Below are 17,823 nucleotides of genomic sequence, written 5' to 3' on the forward strand. Positions count from 1 at the left end.
CTCTATAGATCTTGAAGCTCAATATGTAAGTAGCTTCACCGAAGTCTTTCTTTGAAAAACTCCTTTCAAACACTCCTTTATGCTTTACAGAATAATTCTACATTATTTCCGATCAACAATATGTCATTCACATATACTTATCAGAAATGCTGTAGTGCTCCCACTCACTTTCTCGTAAATACAGGCTTCACTGCAAGTCTGTATAAAACTATATGCTTTGATCAACTTATCAAAACATATATTCCAACTCCGAGATTCTTGCACCAGTCCATAGATGGATCGCTGGAGCTTGCATATTTTGTTAGCACCTTTAGGATTGACAAAACCTTCTGGTTGTATCATATACAACTCTTCTTCCAGAAATCCATTCAGGAATGCAGTTTTGTTTATCCATTTGCCAGATTTCATAAAATGCGGCAATTTGCTAACATGATTCGGACAGACTTAAGCATAGATACGAGTGAGAAACTCTCATCGTAGTCAACACCTTGAACTTGTCGAAAAACCTTTTTGCGACAATTCTAGCTTTGTAGATAGTAACACTACTATCAGCGTCCGTCTTCCTCTTGAAGATCCATTTATTCTCAATTGCTTGCCGATCATCGGGCAAATCAACCAAAGTCCATACTTTGTTCTCATACATGGATCATATCTCAGATTTCATGGCCTCAAACCATTTCGCGGAATCTGGGCTCATCATCGCTTCCTCATAGTTCGCAAGTTCGTCATGGTCTAGTAACATGACTTCCAGAACAGGATTACCGTACCACTCTGGTGCGGATTTCACTCTGGTTTACCTACGAGATTCAGTAGTAACTTGATCTGAAGTTACATGATCATCATCATTAGCTTCCTCACTAATTGGTGTAGTAGTCACAAGAACAGATTTCTGTGATGAACTACTTTCCAATAAGGGAGAAGGTACAATTACCTTATCAAGTTTTCTACTTTCCTCCCACTCACTTCTTTCGAGAGAAACTCCTTCTCCAGAAAGTTTCCGAATTTAGCAACAAAAGTCTTGCCTTCGGATCTGTGATAGAAGGTGTATCCAATAGTTTCCTTTGGATATCCTATGAAGACGCACTTCTCCGATTTGAGTTTGAGCTTATCAGGATGAAACTTTTTCATATAAGCATCGCAACCCCAAATTTAAGAAACGACAGCTTAGGTTTCTTGCCAAACCATAGTTCACATGGTGTCGTCTCAACGGATTTAGATAGTGCCCTATTTAACGTGAATGCAGCTGTCTCTAATGCATAACCCCAAAACGATAGTGGTAGATCGGTAAGAGACATCATAGATCGCACCATATCTAATAAAGTACGGTTATGACGTTCGGACACACCATTACATTGTGGTGTTCCAGGTGGCATGAGTAGTGAAACTATTTCACATTGTTTTTAACTGAAGGCCAAACTCGTAACTCAAATACTCTTCTCTACGATCAGATCGTAGAAACTTTATTTTCTTGTTACGATGATTTTTCACTTCACTCTGAAATTCTTTGAACTTTTCAAATGTTTCAGACTTGTGTTTCATCAAGTAGATATACTCATATCTGCTCAAATCATCTGTGAAGATCAGAAAATAATGATACCTGTCGCGAGCTTCAATATTCATCGGACCACATACATCAGTATGTATGATTTCCAACACATCTGTTGTTCGCTCCATTGTTCCGAAGAACAGAGTCTTAGTCATCTTGCCTATGAGGCATGGTTCGCAAGCATCAACTGATTCATAATCAAGTGATTCCAAAAGCCCATCAGCATGGAGTTTCTTCATGCGCTTTATACCAATATGAACTAAACAGCAGTGCTACAAATAAGTTGCACTATCATTATTAACTTTGCATCTTTTGGTTTCAATATTATGATTATGTGTATCACTACGATCGAGATCCAACGAACTATTTTCATTGGGTGTGTAACCATATAAGGTTTTATTCATGTAAACATAACAACAATTTATTCTCTTACTTAAATGAATAACCGTATCACAATAAACATGATCAAATCATATTCATGCTTAACGCAAACACCGAATAACACTTATTCAGGTTCAACACTAATCCCGAAAGTATAGGGAGTGTGCGATGATGATCATATCAATCTTGGAACCACTTCCAACACACATCGTCACTTCACCCTTAACTAGTCTCTGTTTATTCTGCAACTCCCGTTTCGAGTTACTAATCTTAGCAACTGAACTAGTATCAAATACTGAGGGGTTGCTATAAACACTAGTAAAGTACACATCAATAACATGTATATCAAATATACTTATGTTCACTTTGCCATCCTTCTTATCTGCCAATCACTTGGGGTAGTTCCGCTTCCAGTGACCAGTCCCTTTGCAGTAGAAACACTTAGTCTCAGGCTTAGGACCATACTTGGGCTTCTTCACTTGAGCAGCAACTTGCTTGCTGTTCTTCTTGAAGTTCCCCTTCTTCCCTCTGCCCTTTTCTTGAAACTAGTGATCTTGTCAACCATCAACACTTGATGTTTTTCTTGATTTCTACCTTCGTTGATTTCAGCATCACGAAGAGCTTGGGAGTTGTTTCCGTTATCCCTTGCATATTATAGTTCATCACGAAGTTCTACTAACTTGGTGATGGTGACTAGAGAATTCTGTCAATCACTATCTTATCTGGAAGATTAACTCCCACTTGATTCAAGCGATTGTAGTACCCAGACAATCTGAGCACATGCTCACTAGTTGAGCGATTCTCCTCCATCTTTTAGCTATAGAACTTGTTGGAGATTTCATATCTCTCAACTCGGGTATTTTCTTGAAATATTAACTTCAACTCCTGGAACATCTCATATGGTCCATGACGTTCAAAACGTCTTTGAAGTCCCGATTCTAAGCCGTTAAGCATGGTGCACTTAAACTATCAAGTAGTCATCATATTGAGCTAGCCAAACGTTCATAACGTCTGCATCTGCTCCTGCAATAGGTCTGTCACCTAGCGGTGCATCAAGGACATAATTCTTCTGTGCAGCAATGAGGATAAACCTCAGATCACGGATCCAATCTGCATCATTGCTACTAACATCTTTCAACACAATTTTCTCTAGGAACATATCAAAATAAGCATATGAAAGCAACAACGCGAGCTATTGATCTACAACATAGATATGCTAATACTACTAGGACTAAGTTCATGATAAATTAAAGTTCAATTAATCATATTACTTAAGAACTCCCACTTAGATAGACATCCCTCTAATCCTCTAAGTGATCACGTGATCCAAATCAACTAAACCATGTCCGATCATCACGTGAGATGGAGCAGTTTCATTGGTGAACATCACTATGTTGATCATATCTACTATATGATTCACGCTCGACCTTTCTGTCTCCGTGTTCTGAGGCCATATCTGTATATGCTTGGCTCGTCAAGTATAACCTGAGTATTCCGCGTGTGCAACTGTTTTGCACCCGTTGTATTTGAACGTAGAACCTATCACACCCGATCATCACGTGGTGTCTCAGCACGAAGAACTTTCGCAACGGTGCATACTCAGGGAGAACACTTCTTGATAATTTAGTGAGAGATCATCTTAAAATGCTACCATCAAACTAAGCAAAATAAGATGTATAAAAGATAGACATCATATGCAATCAAAATATGTGACATGATATGGCCATGATCATCTTGTGCCTTTGATCTCCATCTCCAAAGCATTGCCATGATCTCCATCGTCACCGGCATGACACCATGATCTCCATCATCTTGATCTATATCAATGTGTCGTTACGTGGTTGTCTCGCCAACAATTGCTCTTGCAACTATTGCTATCGCATAGCGATAAAGTAAAGCAATTATTGGACGCTTGCATCTCATGCAATAGAGAGACAACCATAAGGATTTTGCCAGTTGCCGATAACTCGGTTACAAAACATGATCATCTCATACAATAAAATTCAGCATCATGCTTTGTCCATATCACATCACAACATGCCCTGCAAAAACAAGTTAGACGTCCTCTACTTTGTTGTTGCAAGTTTTACGTGGTTGCTACGGGCTTTAAGCAAGAACCAATCTCACCTACGCATCCAAACCACAACGATACTTTGTCAAATAGACTCCGTTTTAACCTTCGCAAGGACCGGGCGTAGCCATACTTGGTTCAACTAAAGTTGGAGAGACAGTGGCCCGCAAGCCATCTATGTGCAAAGCACGTCGAGGGAACCGGTCTCGCGTAAGCGTACGCGTAAGGTTGGTCCGGGTCGTCTCGTCCAACAATACCGCCGAACCAAAGTATGACATGCTGGTAGGCAGTATGACTTGTATCGTCCACAACTCACTTGCGTTCTACTCGTGCATATAACATCAACATAAATAACCTAGGCTCTGATACCACTGTTGGGGAACGTAGTAATTTCAAAAAAATTTCTACGCACACGCAAGATCATGGTGATGCATAGCAACGAGGGGAGAGTATGATCTACGTACCCTTGTAGATCGCAACGGAAGCGTTGGACACAACGTAGAGGAAGTAGTCGTACGTCTTCTTCCCGATCCGACCGATCCAAGCACCGTTACTCCGGCACCTCCGAGTTCTTAGCACACGTACACTCGATGACAATCCCCGGGCTCCGATCCAGCAAAGCTTCGGGGAGGAGTTCCGTCAGCACGACGGCGTGGTGACGATCTTGATGTATCTACCGACGCAGGGCTTCGCCTAAGCACTACAACGATATGATCGAGGTGGAATATGGTGGCAGGGGGCACCGCACACGGCTAAGGAACGATCTCAAAGATCAACTTGTGTGTCTATGGGGTGCCCCTTGCCTCAGTATATAAAGGATGGAGGAGGAGGAGGCCGGCCAAGGCCATTGGTGCGGCCAGGATGGGAGTCCTACTAGGACTCCAAGTCCTAGTAGGAGTCCATCAAGAGGGGAGGAAGGGAGAAGGAAGTGGAGGAGTAGGAAAGGTGGCCGGCCCCCTTTTCCCTAGTCCAATTCGGACTAGAGGGGAGGGGGGGCGCAGCAGCCTTTTTCCTCTTCCCACTAAAGCCCATCAAGGCCCATTACTTCTCCCGTAACTACCCGGTACTCCGAAAAATACCGAATCACTCGGAACCTTTCCGATGTCCGAATATAGTCGTCCAATATATCGATCTTTACGTCTCGACCATTTCGAGACTCCTCGTCATGTCCCCGATCTCATCCGGGACTCCGAACTCCTTCGGTACATCAAAACTCATAAACTCATAATATAACTGTCATCGAAACCTTAAGCGTGCGGACCCTACGGTTCGAGAACAATGTAGACATGACCGAGACACGTCTCCGGTCAATAACCAATAGCGGGACCTGGATGCCCATATTGGCTCCTACATATTCTACGAAGATCTTTATCGGTCAGACCGCATAACAACATACGTTGTTCCCTTTGTCATCGGTATGTTACTTGCCCGAGATTCGATCGTCGGTATCCAATACCTAGTTCAATCTCGTTACCGGCAAGTCTCTTTACTCGTTCCGTAATACATCATCTCCGCAACTAACTCATTAGTTGCAATGCTTGCAAGGCTTATGTGATGTGCATTACCGAGAGGGCCCAGAGATACCTCTCCGACAATCGGAGTGACAAATCCTAATCTCGAAATACGCCAACCCAACATCTACCTTTGGAGACACCTGTAATGCTCCTTTATAATCACCCAGTTACGTTGTGACGTTTGGTAGCACCCAAAGTGTTCCTCCGGCAAACGGGAGTTGCATAATCTCATAGTCATAGGAACATGTATAAGTCATGAAGAAAGCAATAGCAACATACTAAACGATCGGGTGCTAAGCTAATGGAATGGGTCATGTCAATCAGATCATTCAACTAATGATGTGACCTCGTTAATCAAATAACAACTCTTTGTTCATGGTTAGGAAACATAACCATCTTTGATTAACGAGCTAGTCAAGTAGAGGCATACTAGTGACACTCTGTTTGTCTATGTATTCACACATGTATTATGTTTCCGGTTAATACAATTCTAGCATGAATAATAAACATTTATCATGATATAAGGAAATAAATAATAACTTTATTATTGCCTCTAGGGCATATTTCCTTCAGTATGTTACTTGCCGAGATTCGATCGTCGGTATCCCGATACCTTGTTCCATCTCGTTACCGGCAAGTCTCTTTTACTCGTTCCGTAACACATCATCCCGTGATCAACTCCTTGGTCACATTGTGCACATTATGATGATGTCCTACCGAGTGGGCCCAGAGATACCTCTCCGTTTACACGGAGTGACAAATCCCAGTCTCGATTCATGCCAACCCAACAGACACTTTCAGAGATACCTGTAATGTACCTTTATAGCCACCCAGTTACGTTGTGACGTTTGATACACCCAAAGCATTCCTACGGTATCCGGGAGTTGCACAATCTCATGGTCTAAGGAAATGATACTTGACATTAGAAAAGCTTTAGCATACGAACTACACGATCTAGTGCTATGCTTAGGATTGGGTCTTGTCCATCACATCATTCTCCTAATGATGTGATCCCGTTATCAACGACATCCAATGTCCATGGTTAGGAAACCGTAACCATCTATTGATCAACGAGCTAGTCAACTAGAGGCTCACTAGGGACATGGTGTTGTCTATGTATCCACACATGTATCTGAGTTTCCTATCAATACAATTATAGCACGGATAATAAACGATTATCATGAACAAGGAAATATAATAATAATCAATTTATTATTGCCTCTAGGGCATATTTTCAACATCATCAACATTTCGGCATCCATTACGTCAACGACCCGGAAAAAAGCTCCACGTTCAAGGAAGACAAAAGCATCAACAAAATCAAGACCTTCCGCCCGACTCTTCGAGTCACCCGAAAGCTTGGGGGCTACTGTCGTGGATATGGGACACGGGTATCCTCATGGAGGTAGGCCGCGGCCCATCACGGGAGGTGGCCCAGCAGGCCGACTTAAACAGTTTGAATAAGACCTGGATTGCTATCCGTCTTGTAATAGAAAAGAGACTAGTCCTAATCCAACTAGGACTAGTCATGTAACCCGCCCCTCCAACATATATAAGGAGGGGCAGGGCTCCCCAAAAGGGGACAAGTTCCACAACCTTGGACAAGTTAGGTTTAGACAATAGCTCTCGAGATAAGAGCACTTTTATAACCGTGGTCATCATAATCAATATCAATGAAGCAGGATGTAGGCTTTTACCTCCACCGTGAGGGACCGAACCTGGGTAAAACATGCGTCTCTCGTCCCGCTCAACCCCTCTCAAACTACCACATAGATGCGTTGGCCTCGCGACTAAGTCCTGACACTAAGGACATCTGCCGTGACAATTCCACGACAGGAGGTGAAAAGGAAAACAGAGTGACACAAAATTGCTTTACATAGCAGAACATGAGAACATGTGGATAATGGATACACGCAACGAGGGCCCTAGTTGTTTAGTCTCATCATAAGTCATGTTCTCGTCAAAAGAAAAACCATCTCCAGTTTAGTAACACAATCCGACGAGCCCCACTTTGGACTCATTTCCCATAGTCCATGTGTTTCTGCCAACCTCGATGCGCTTGGAGGGCTTCGGTGTTGGAGGCTGAGTTTTTGAAAACCTTTTCTCTCATATAAATCCATAATGCGGGAAAACCGAGTTTTGAAATGGGGCGCGGTGATATGCGTCGGGCATGGTGATGGATAACATCTATTGGCCTCTTTGCCCCCGATTGATGCGAGACACGCAGAGTCAACCCTCTTGCCTCGAATGACTACTTCATCTCTCACGTGTGACGTATGTGATGTTACAATTTTGAGAAACCCCCCGATATCATGGGGACAATGATTTTGGGAGAACCCACAAAAAACTTTAGGTTTCTATTTTAATAGGGTTATTCGTATTCCTTTTATGGTCAATTCGTGTGTTATGCCGATTGTTTTTCTAGGTGGCACACCCTATAATTTGTGATTAGCTCTGCCACTTTCAATGCCATTTGAAAGAATTATGAAGACCCTCATTTGTTGAATTCCGCGGAAAGTTGAGCAAATTAACAGATGCAAGGATCCAACATGTTGAATAAGAAAATGACTAGACAATTGCAAAAATAGATTGAATGAGTCGTAAATTCAATGTTGAATAAACAACAATTAAGACCTATCGGTGAAAAACAACATCATTCAGCTCCTTCTTGACAAGAAGGCGTTAGTCAAGTCGGTTTCTCAAAAATGAGTTGTTTTCGATTTGAAAATGCATATCATGGTCATGGTGTTGGCATTGGTTGGCTAATAATTTTTTAGCCACTTACAAAGGCATGTTTGAAGAAGGCCCGTCTTCGAACCAGTAGGGGGGGGGGGGGAACTTCACAAGATCGCACCCCCCCCCCCCACACACACACACATACACAATGATCTGTTAAGCGAATCCAGCTCTTTGAAGTTTTATCGGGACCCAGGAGGTCAAAGGGAAAACAGAGCGACACAAATTGCTCATGTAGCGGAATGTGTGTCTTATGCCATGTGGGTCATGGAGACATGCAACAAGGCACCTTAGTTGTGTTAGTCTGGTGTGACATAAATCATGCTTCTCGTCAAAACAAAGACAGAATAACTACAATATCCAATTTAGTAGCACCATGTGACGAGCTCCGCTTTTTACTCATTCCCCATAGTATAGGTGTTTCCGTCAGGCTTGATGCGCTTGGAGGACTTCATTATTGAGCTGTGCTCAAGGTCCATGGTGGAAGAAAAAATTCCAAAAAAATCATGCGATAGAAGTAGTCTAGGAGCTCCCTGAGAAGGGAGAGGGGGGGGGGGGGGCTAGATGTAGGTGCCGAGGTGGGGTGAAAAAGCATGGCTATGTTGGACATGGTGAGGAGGCGACTTTTCCTCTTGCGCGCGATGGAGCGGGTGATTTCTGTGTACGACCAATCGACCTATATATATTGTTTTCCATAAAAAATTTCACATAAATGCTAATCTTCTATATCTAAATAGCTTGCCTCCATTAACTATTTCTCTCAACGTGCAAGTATGCCACATCTCGCACAACATGCATGAGCAAAGGCCCACCCCCACTATCATATGTGTGTCAACATACAAGCATGCCACTTCATCATGACATTTATGGAAAAACACTCATCTCAACATGCAAGCATACATGAGAATTTTCAATCAAACATCATAACTTATATGTTTTTTAGTTTTAGCTTTTTATATTACTCCCTCCGTTCCTAAATATTTGTCTTTCTAGTCATTTTAAATGGACTATCACATACGGATGTATGTAGACATATTTTAGAGTGTAGATTCACTTTTTTTGCTCTGTATATAGTCACTTGTTGAAATATCTAGAAAGACAAATATTTAGAAACAGAGGGAGTATTATTTTAAATATTCATGTTTCATACAATAAATCACATTGAAATATGTTGCAAACTATTCCCGCAATAACGTGCGGGGTATCATCTACTGTCACATCCTGCCTTGTGCCGCTGCAAATGTCAACTTGTTCCTGCATTTTAAAGCAAGCAAGTCGTTGTAGTATAGTGGTAAGTATTCCCGCCTGTCACGCGGGTGACCCGGGTTCGATCCCCGGCAACGGCGCATTTTTCATTTTTTGGCCCACTTAGATCGGGCCCATTTGCGTGCGATGGGGTGGTTATCCTGGGCCGAAATACAGAAAACCGGTGGCTGCTGTTTCTTGCATCCGATGGGGTGGTTATCCTGGGCCGAAATACAGAAAACCGGTGGCTGCTGTTTCTTGCATCCGATGGGGTGGGTATCCTGGGCCGAAATCATAGGTGCTTCGTATAAAAAACATGTGATTTCGGTGGAGAGCGATGAGGTTATAAATATATTTCACATGAAAATTGTTTTATTCTGTAGACGCAACACACAGTGGTTACATATATTTTGCTGACACTGTAAATGCACTTTTGAGAAATTGTATCAGCAGGCATGATCGATATCACCATACACAACATGCATGCGCCCATAGACCATGCTTTCTATTGCTTATTCAACAGTACTTTTTCTAGAGTAAGCTTATATTCAACTATTAGTGACACGGCGGGACGAGGAATATGCTGGTAGGTTCACTTCCGGTGTCTTCGCCTCGCGGAAGAACGGCCGCGGGACTGCATGTGCAAAACAGATCGAAGCACAAACCAATTAATCGAACAGCGTCATATGAACAGAAAAAGATACAAAAAAACTAATATGTGGTATTCCAGGAAATAATAATAAATACATGAAAACAAATTAGAACTGGTACCTCGGCCAGCGCCATGGATGGTGTAGCTGCTGCTCATGATCACCACGCAGATGAGAAGCATGGCTTGCACAAACACGACAAAACTGCGAGCTCTGAAACTAACTTCGATCGACGACGCCATAGCTAGTTTGTAACCTCACTAGTAGAAAACAGGGCTATGGTCCAGGCCGGCTCAGCCCATTAGTCCCGGTTCAGTCTAGAACCGGGACTAATGTGAGCATTGGTCCCGGTTCGTGCGGCTAAGGCATTAGTCCCGGTTCAGTCTAGAACCGGGACTAATGTGAGCATTGGTCCCGGTTCGTGCGGCTAAAGCATTAGTCCCGGTTCACTCGGGCCCTTTAGTCCCGGTTTAAGACATGAACCGGGACTAAAGGGTGCGATGACCTTTAGTCCCGGTTCGTGCCACGAACCAGTACTAAAGGTCCCATTTTCAAACTCTACCCCCCTTGGATCGCCTTTTCAGTTTTAAAAAAAATAAAAGAAAATAATGGAAATGTCAAAAAAAATAAAAGAAAATAAGTTTCTCATGTGATATGTGGTCTAGTTGTTGGGAAAATTTGCAAATGTGAATTTTGACTTTATTTGCAAAATCTCTCTGAAATTTGTAAAAATGGGCATAACTTTTGCATACTAACTCGGATGAAAAAGTTCTTTATATGAAAAATCATCTACTCGAAAAGTTACATCCAAATTTAATGGGGGGAACCCCGTTAAACATTTTCAAAATCCTCAAAAACCTAATAGAAAAAAAGTTACGGGGCTTTTAAGATCTAGAGTGGAAAAAATTGAAAAATATTCAAACAGTGGGCAAACTGTGGTCAAACAATGGTCAAACTAATTATTCTAGAATATTGGTGTTACTAAATAATTATTTTAGTTATTTCAATTTTGGTCAAATCTGGTCAAACTGTGGTCAAACTAATTATTCAAGAAATATTAGTGTTACTAAATAATTATTGTTTTTTAAAACAATAGTTTCAAACTCAAACAGTGAAATGTGTCACTTCATGCTCAAGCAAAATTCCTGAAGCTTAATAGGATTGACATCTTACTATTGTCAGGAAAACAACAAGTGCAAACTTGGAGCGAGGGAGAATAGAACCCGAAAGTTTAGCGTGCTCAGGCTGGGGGAGTGGGAGGATGGGTGACCGTTCGAGAAGTTAGATGACTTAGAATGATGAGGGGTGATTAGAGGATAAATTGAGAAGTGATGAGGGGTGGTGATTACAGACTAGAGGTTAAAATAATTCAGAAGTTTGAAAATAAAAAAAATCAAAAAAAATTTCAAAAAAAATCATAAATTTTCCTTTAGTCTCGGTTGGTGTTACCAATCGGGACTAAAGGTGGAGCTCCACGTGGCCGCGCCCTTTAGTCCCGGTTCTAGATTGAACCGGGACTAAAGGGTCAGGGTATTAGTACCGACACTTTAGTCCCGGTTTAGGAATCGGGACTAAAGGCCCTTACGAACCGGGACTATAGGCCCTTTTTCTACCAGTGCCTGTGAAACTACTCAAGTTCCTTGTGAGAGTTCCTTGTCTGAAATAAGTTGCATCAGCGAGAGTTTATATAGGGTTGTAAGGGTAGTCTCTTCTTATTTATTTTTCTTTTCTGCCGGGCTAGTGTTTATCATGTTAATCTGGAAACTGGCGTGAGTAGGTCAAAACTTGGAGACGGGACAGTCCACATTTTTTATCACGTATTTAATATATTTTTTCTATATACATTTAACATTTCCTTAAAGCTTGATTAACATTTTGTAAATACTTGTTCAACATTTATTTTTAAAAATGCTTGATTAGCATTTTTATATAAATGATCAAAAGATTTCATCATATTTTTATTACATGATCAACAATTTTTCTGTACACATTCAACATTTCTCCGATTGCTTGATTAACATTTTATAAATAGTTATTCACAAAAAAACATTTAATAAATAGTTGTTCAATATTTTTCAAATACCTGTTGAAAATTTTTCAAATACTTGACCATCATTTTGGAAATGTGTTTACTAGAGTTTTTTCAATATATATAATAATTTAAAGCATAAAAAGGTACAAAAGTAAAAATGAAATATGAAAAAAAAGAAGCTGTGGCCTGCAGCGTGCGTGGGCTGGCCCATCTTGCTCGCTCCTTCGGCCGATCGGAAGTTGGGCTAGCTCTCCGGCTTTGCTACATCGACGGAGAGTTACGGGGGGTTTACGGGCCTGGGCACCCAGCCCACCAGTTAAAATCAGGGAGGGGGGGGGGGGTGGTTAATTAGGAGAAGGAGATTAATTAGACAAATTAAAACAGGACAACTCAGCAGGTCCGTAAAGTCCGTGAGGTGGGAGTCTGTGTGTGTAGCATTTTTGGCTAGCTCTCTGTAGGGGAGATATAGGGACGCCCAAAAAAATTGGGGCTGATGTGCCTTTTTCCTTTTTCGGCTCACTTAAATCGGGCCTATGTGCATGCGATGGTCTAGTTATCCTGGGCCGAAATACAGAGAGATGGAGGCTGCTGTTTCTCCTTTGGGCAAAAAATAAAAAAGATGTGACTTGGTAGTATATAAATGCAAGCACACGGCGGGATCTACTCTATTCTAGCAGGTGGAGCAGTAGTTCAGGGCATGTACAATGGTTGATAAAATAGTCTTATCTTAAGTCTTGCATGTGATTTAGAGATGACAAAACTTTTTGTCTACAATGGGTCATTTTTTAGTCTTATTTTCAATAACTAGCAATTCTTAAAAATGTGGTGAGACATATTATGCTAAGAGATCACCTCTTGTCTTCTCTTAAATAAGAGAAGACAAGCCTTTTCTTATGAGTTATCTCTCCTCCATGTCATCATTTATCATACGTGACATTCCTAAGATAGCACCATTGTACATGCCCTCATAAGGATAGTTGCAGAAGATTACACGTAATCCATGCAAAATAAGGATAGCTGGTGGAGCATTAGTTCATAAGGATGGTGCGACACACCATCGTGGCAGCCCTCTGAAGTTGATGGAAAACGCTCCTCTCCTTTCCTTCGAGACACTGCTCATCATACTATTCATCCTCTGCCGTCAAATTAAGCCTTCAGTTTGGAGCCTAGAGGGGATGAGGACTTTGCCTTAGCTGCCGCAACAAGAAGGAAAGAGTAACAATTTTTCAGTGCACGGGAACTTCAAAATCAACTTTAGAATAGTTTGTTTTGAGTAATCTAGCATGCATGGCAGTTAGTAGCCCGAACTATGTTTGGGTAGCTCTTGATAATCTCGGGCCGCCTCGTTGTTCAGAGGAAATCATAGGTCCTTCATGTAAAGCATTTCATTTCGGTGGAGAACGACGAGGAAGTAAATATATTTCACATGAAAATTGTTTTATTCGGTAGACACAACACACAGGGGTTACATATATTTGCTGACTCTGTAATGCACTTTTGAGAACCACAAGCTAACATGATCGATATCACATTTGATGTCGGTGGAGAACGATGCGGAAATAAATAGATTTCACATGAATGTTTTTCACACAACACATGGTGGTTACATATATTTGCTGACTACGTGTAAACTTCCTTTTGAGATATTGTATCAGCTAGATGCTTGATATCACCATACACGACATGCATGCGCCCATAGAGGATGCTTCCCTATTGCTTATTCAACAACTCGCTTATTGTTCTGTTTTCTAGACGAAGCTGATTCACCCGCTAGTGGCAAGGCGGGACGAGACATTTTGCTGGTAGGTGCACTTCCGGTGTCTTCGGCTCGCGGAAGAACGGTCGCGGGATTGCATAGGCAAAAAAGATCAAAGCACAAACTAATTAAATATAGATGGGAGCAAATTCTATATACTTAAAAAGTTCACCCCCACTACCTCATTTATCTCAACATGCAAGCTGTCCACATCAGCAACCATGCCATCTAAGCAAAAACTGATTTTATATGCAGCCACATCATCACTAACCCAACAGCTGGCGCCCACACAATTCCATCAACAAATCATGGGACTCGGTTTTTCATTAGTACGTAAAGATCCAGGTCAGCGAAGCGACACATCATTTTCACAAGATTTTTTTAGTACGCAGCAAACTCTGGTCACTAAAACGATTCGTCATTTACTTAGAATTCAGTTTTTACTTGATGCGTTTGGAGTCCTGTCCTCGAAGCTATCCATCCTTTCCTATTCGTAACATATGATGCATTCCTTTTATAACTGGAAGAAGATCACAGATGCATCATCTCTCACTTCCTCACGCATCTCATCTTCCCACATACATATTTCTTATAGAGTTGCGGCTGTCAAAACTGAGCTCCGGTGCGAGCGACCTTCATGCCAAGATTGGGTTGGATGCAGCGCCACCGCATCGTGCCTGGATGGAACCGCTGCATGCCAATAGTTCTTCGTTGGCTCCCACATGGGTTCGTTTGGATGACCACCATCAATCTTCTGCCTCGGCTTCACATGCCCGCCACCCCGCATAGTCGTGGCATCACAAAGAATCTTGCCGCCGCCGCCCATGGTACAGCCCTCAGTACCTCCTCCGTTTCCTCCGGCCTGGAGCACGGCCAGCCGGTCGGCATGGTTTGAGGTGAGAGAGGAAGAAGAAGCCCTATTTGCAGTTGAGATTTGTTCGCATGTACTACCAAACCAATTTCCTTACCCATGTCTCTCCTGTCTTCTCAATACCGCTAGCGCCACCTTAAGCACGTGGAATTTTATTGCAGTGTGCAAACTGAACTCCTTCCTATTGTTGGTGTCAATGTTACCGTGTGCAAGCTAAATGGGTAATGCATGACCCTTTCCCTAATTCTTTTTTCATTTTGGAATCTAAAGGACAATAATTTCATTATTGACATATTGCACTTGATCTTGAATTAGTAACCAATTAACCATCACATATTATGATTTAACGATCTGCTCTGCTGCATTTGCACATACATGTGCATTGGGTTTTGTTTAGAGAAGTTTGGATCTATACTTTTATGAGCAGTCCACTGGTCGATCTCTTCGTATCTATTATTTGTCGATCTCCCAACAGTTTCTTAATTAAAGAGGGGAGTATGGATGAAGCAGAAGATTAATTAGGTTCAGTAAAGGCATTCAGTATTGCCCTCTTGACGGTCAGAATCATGGCCACATGAAAATACTTTTATCAGTTTGCATGAATTTAGTCTGTTCTTTTCACGAATATTCTGCAGAGAGTCCATTTTGATCTCCTATCTGCCCTTGCTTCAAATAAAATCGGCCGCTTAACTGAAAGTATTGTCAAAGTAATACCTTCTATGATTATTGGTTAGTTGCTTGCATGTGATTGTCATTTTTAACTACATGGGAATATGGATCTCAATGCTTACCTATGTATATGTTCTCATGCTCTTCATATATTATACAATGCTATTTTCATTTTCTTTCAGTTGTCTTGGACATGTTGCCGGGAGTCCTGGACATGTGTTTGATTGCTAATAGTATATGTCTAATTTTCTCATGCTTTTTTCAGGAATAGTATTGATGTGTTCTGTTCTCATGCTGCCTACCAAGGGGTTGCCAAAGATCAGCAGTCGGCTACGGGTACGCTCTCCTCAATTATCAGCGATTCTCACTCCTTCAGAATAATGATGTGTTTATTAATTCCCAATCGATGGACACCTGCTTCGTACCCATTCAATTTGTTCATGTACTGGATAAAAGAGTTTGGATTTAATGGGAGGAAGCGATTAATGTTTTGTTGTGAGTACTAAACTCATGGCGAACGATGTCCGATGCAGTCCTCTCACTCATCTTGTCCTGCAATCTCCATTTTGTCAGTTAGATTTTGCGTGTACTCAGATAACTATATTTATGTGGAATTGTACCCTTTGTCATATTTTGTAAGCTAACAAGCCTAATTATTAAGTTTGGTGCATATACAAGGGCCTTACGCTAATTCCTTACTTTTCCAGTGGAGTATTTCTATGCTAAAGTATAGATTATGAGAACACCCTCCTCAGTTACATCTATACAACTTCGTTTTTTTAGTCTGCGGGAAAGAATTTGCAGTACAACCACAAGAGGAAGCCATGACATAATAGAGTTCTTTGCAGCAGGAAAGTTGTAATCAGTCACATCACCATTTAATTTCGATTATCTCTGACAATCATGGGAACTACAGGGATAAATAAAAAATGCACGATTTTGTTAACATACATAATTGATGTGCTGACTTCACCTTATTATGATTGATGTTGCCTGGTAGGCCCTCTGTGCAAGAAAAGTTGATATATACTCTGTCCCTGTCACATTGTTGTTGTTGGAATTGTCAGTGCCAATTTAGCCTTATATTTCTTTTTGTTAAACAAGACCCTTAATGCAAGCGAAAAGTACCACATCAATGCTTGGTGCACCATCATATTCTATATAACTAAATAGATTATTCCAGTAATATTTTTTTTCAACATGTACACATGTAATCTTAACAGTTAAATAGTAAAATAAATTGTATGTATTTTTTAGTTTTACTTCTCTGCCAATCAAATATTCATGTATACAAAAACTAAATCTCATCAAAATATATTGTAACCAATTCCCGCAGCAACGCGCGGGGTATTGTCTAGTTAATTACAAGAATTTGGGGCATGTTTCAATGCGGGTTTGATGCACGTGACTGTCGCCCCTTCATTGCGACGCGAGCAGGAAAGTTGTAATCAGTCACATCACCATTTAATTTCGATTATCTCTGACAATCATGGGAACTACAGGGATAAATAAAAAATGCACGATTTTGTTAACATACATAATTGATGTGCTGACTTCACCTAATTATGATTGATGTTGCCTGGTAGGCCCTCTGTGCAAGAAAAGTTGATATATACTCTATCCATGTCACATTGTTGTTGTTGAAATTGTCAATGCCAATTTAGCCTTATATTTCTTTTTCTTAAACAAGACCCTTAATGCAAGCGAAGAGTACCACATCAATGCTTGGTGCACCATCATATTCTATATAACTAAATAGATTATTCCAGTAATATATTTTTCTCAACATGTACACATGTAATCTTAACAGTTAAATAGTAAAATAAATTGTATGTATTTTTTAGTTTTACTTCTCTACCAATCAAATATTCATGTATACAAAAATTAAATCTCATCAAAATATATTGTAACCAATTCCCGCAGCAACGCGCGGGGTATTTCTAGTTAGAACAAAAAAGGATTCAAAATAAACACATGTATAGTATTCCAGAAAATAATTAAATATACAGGAAAACAAATTGGAACTCATACCTCGGCCAGCGCCATGGATTGTGTAGCTGCTGCTCATGATCACCACGCACATGAGAAGCATGGCTTGCACAAACACGACCAAACCACGAGCTTTGAAACAAACTCCGATCGACGACGATGCCATCTCTAGCCAAGTTATTTGTAACTTGTGAAACTACTCAAGTTCCTTGTCTAAAATAAGATGGATCGGCACGAGTTTATATAGGTTTGTAGTCCAGTGTCCCCCCCCCCCCCCCCCCCCCCCCCCCCCCCCTCCCCCCCCCTCCCACCCGTGTCTCTCTCTCTCTCTCTCTCTCTCTCTCTCTCTTCTCTGCGGGGCTA

General features: G+C 41.2%; 1 non-coding gene across 1 annotated transcript; it reads left to right on the plus strand.

Moving 5' to 3' along the window:
- Positions 1-9,522: 9,522 nt before the first annotated feature.
- Positions 9,523-9,594, plus strand: TRNAD-GUC. Its single transcript has one exon. It is a non-coding gene; the product is annotated as a tRNA-Asp (tRNA).
- The last annotated feature ends 8,229 nt before the right edge of the window (positions 9,595-17,823 follow it).

The sequence above is a fragment of the Triticum urartu genome, chromosome 2, assembly GCF_003073215.2.
Source record: "Triticum urartu cultivar G1812 chromosome 2, Tu2.1, whole genome shotgun sequence".
Lineage (NCBI taxonomy): Eukaryota > Viridiplantae > Streptophyta > Magnoliopsida > Poales > Poaceae > Triticum > Triticum urartu.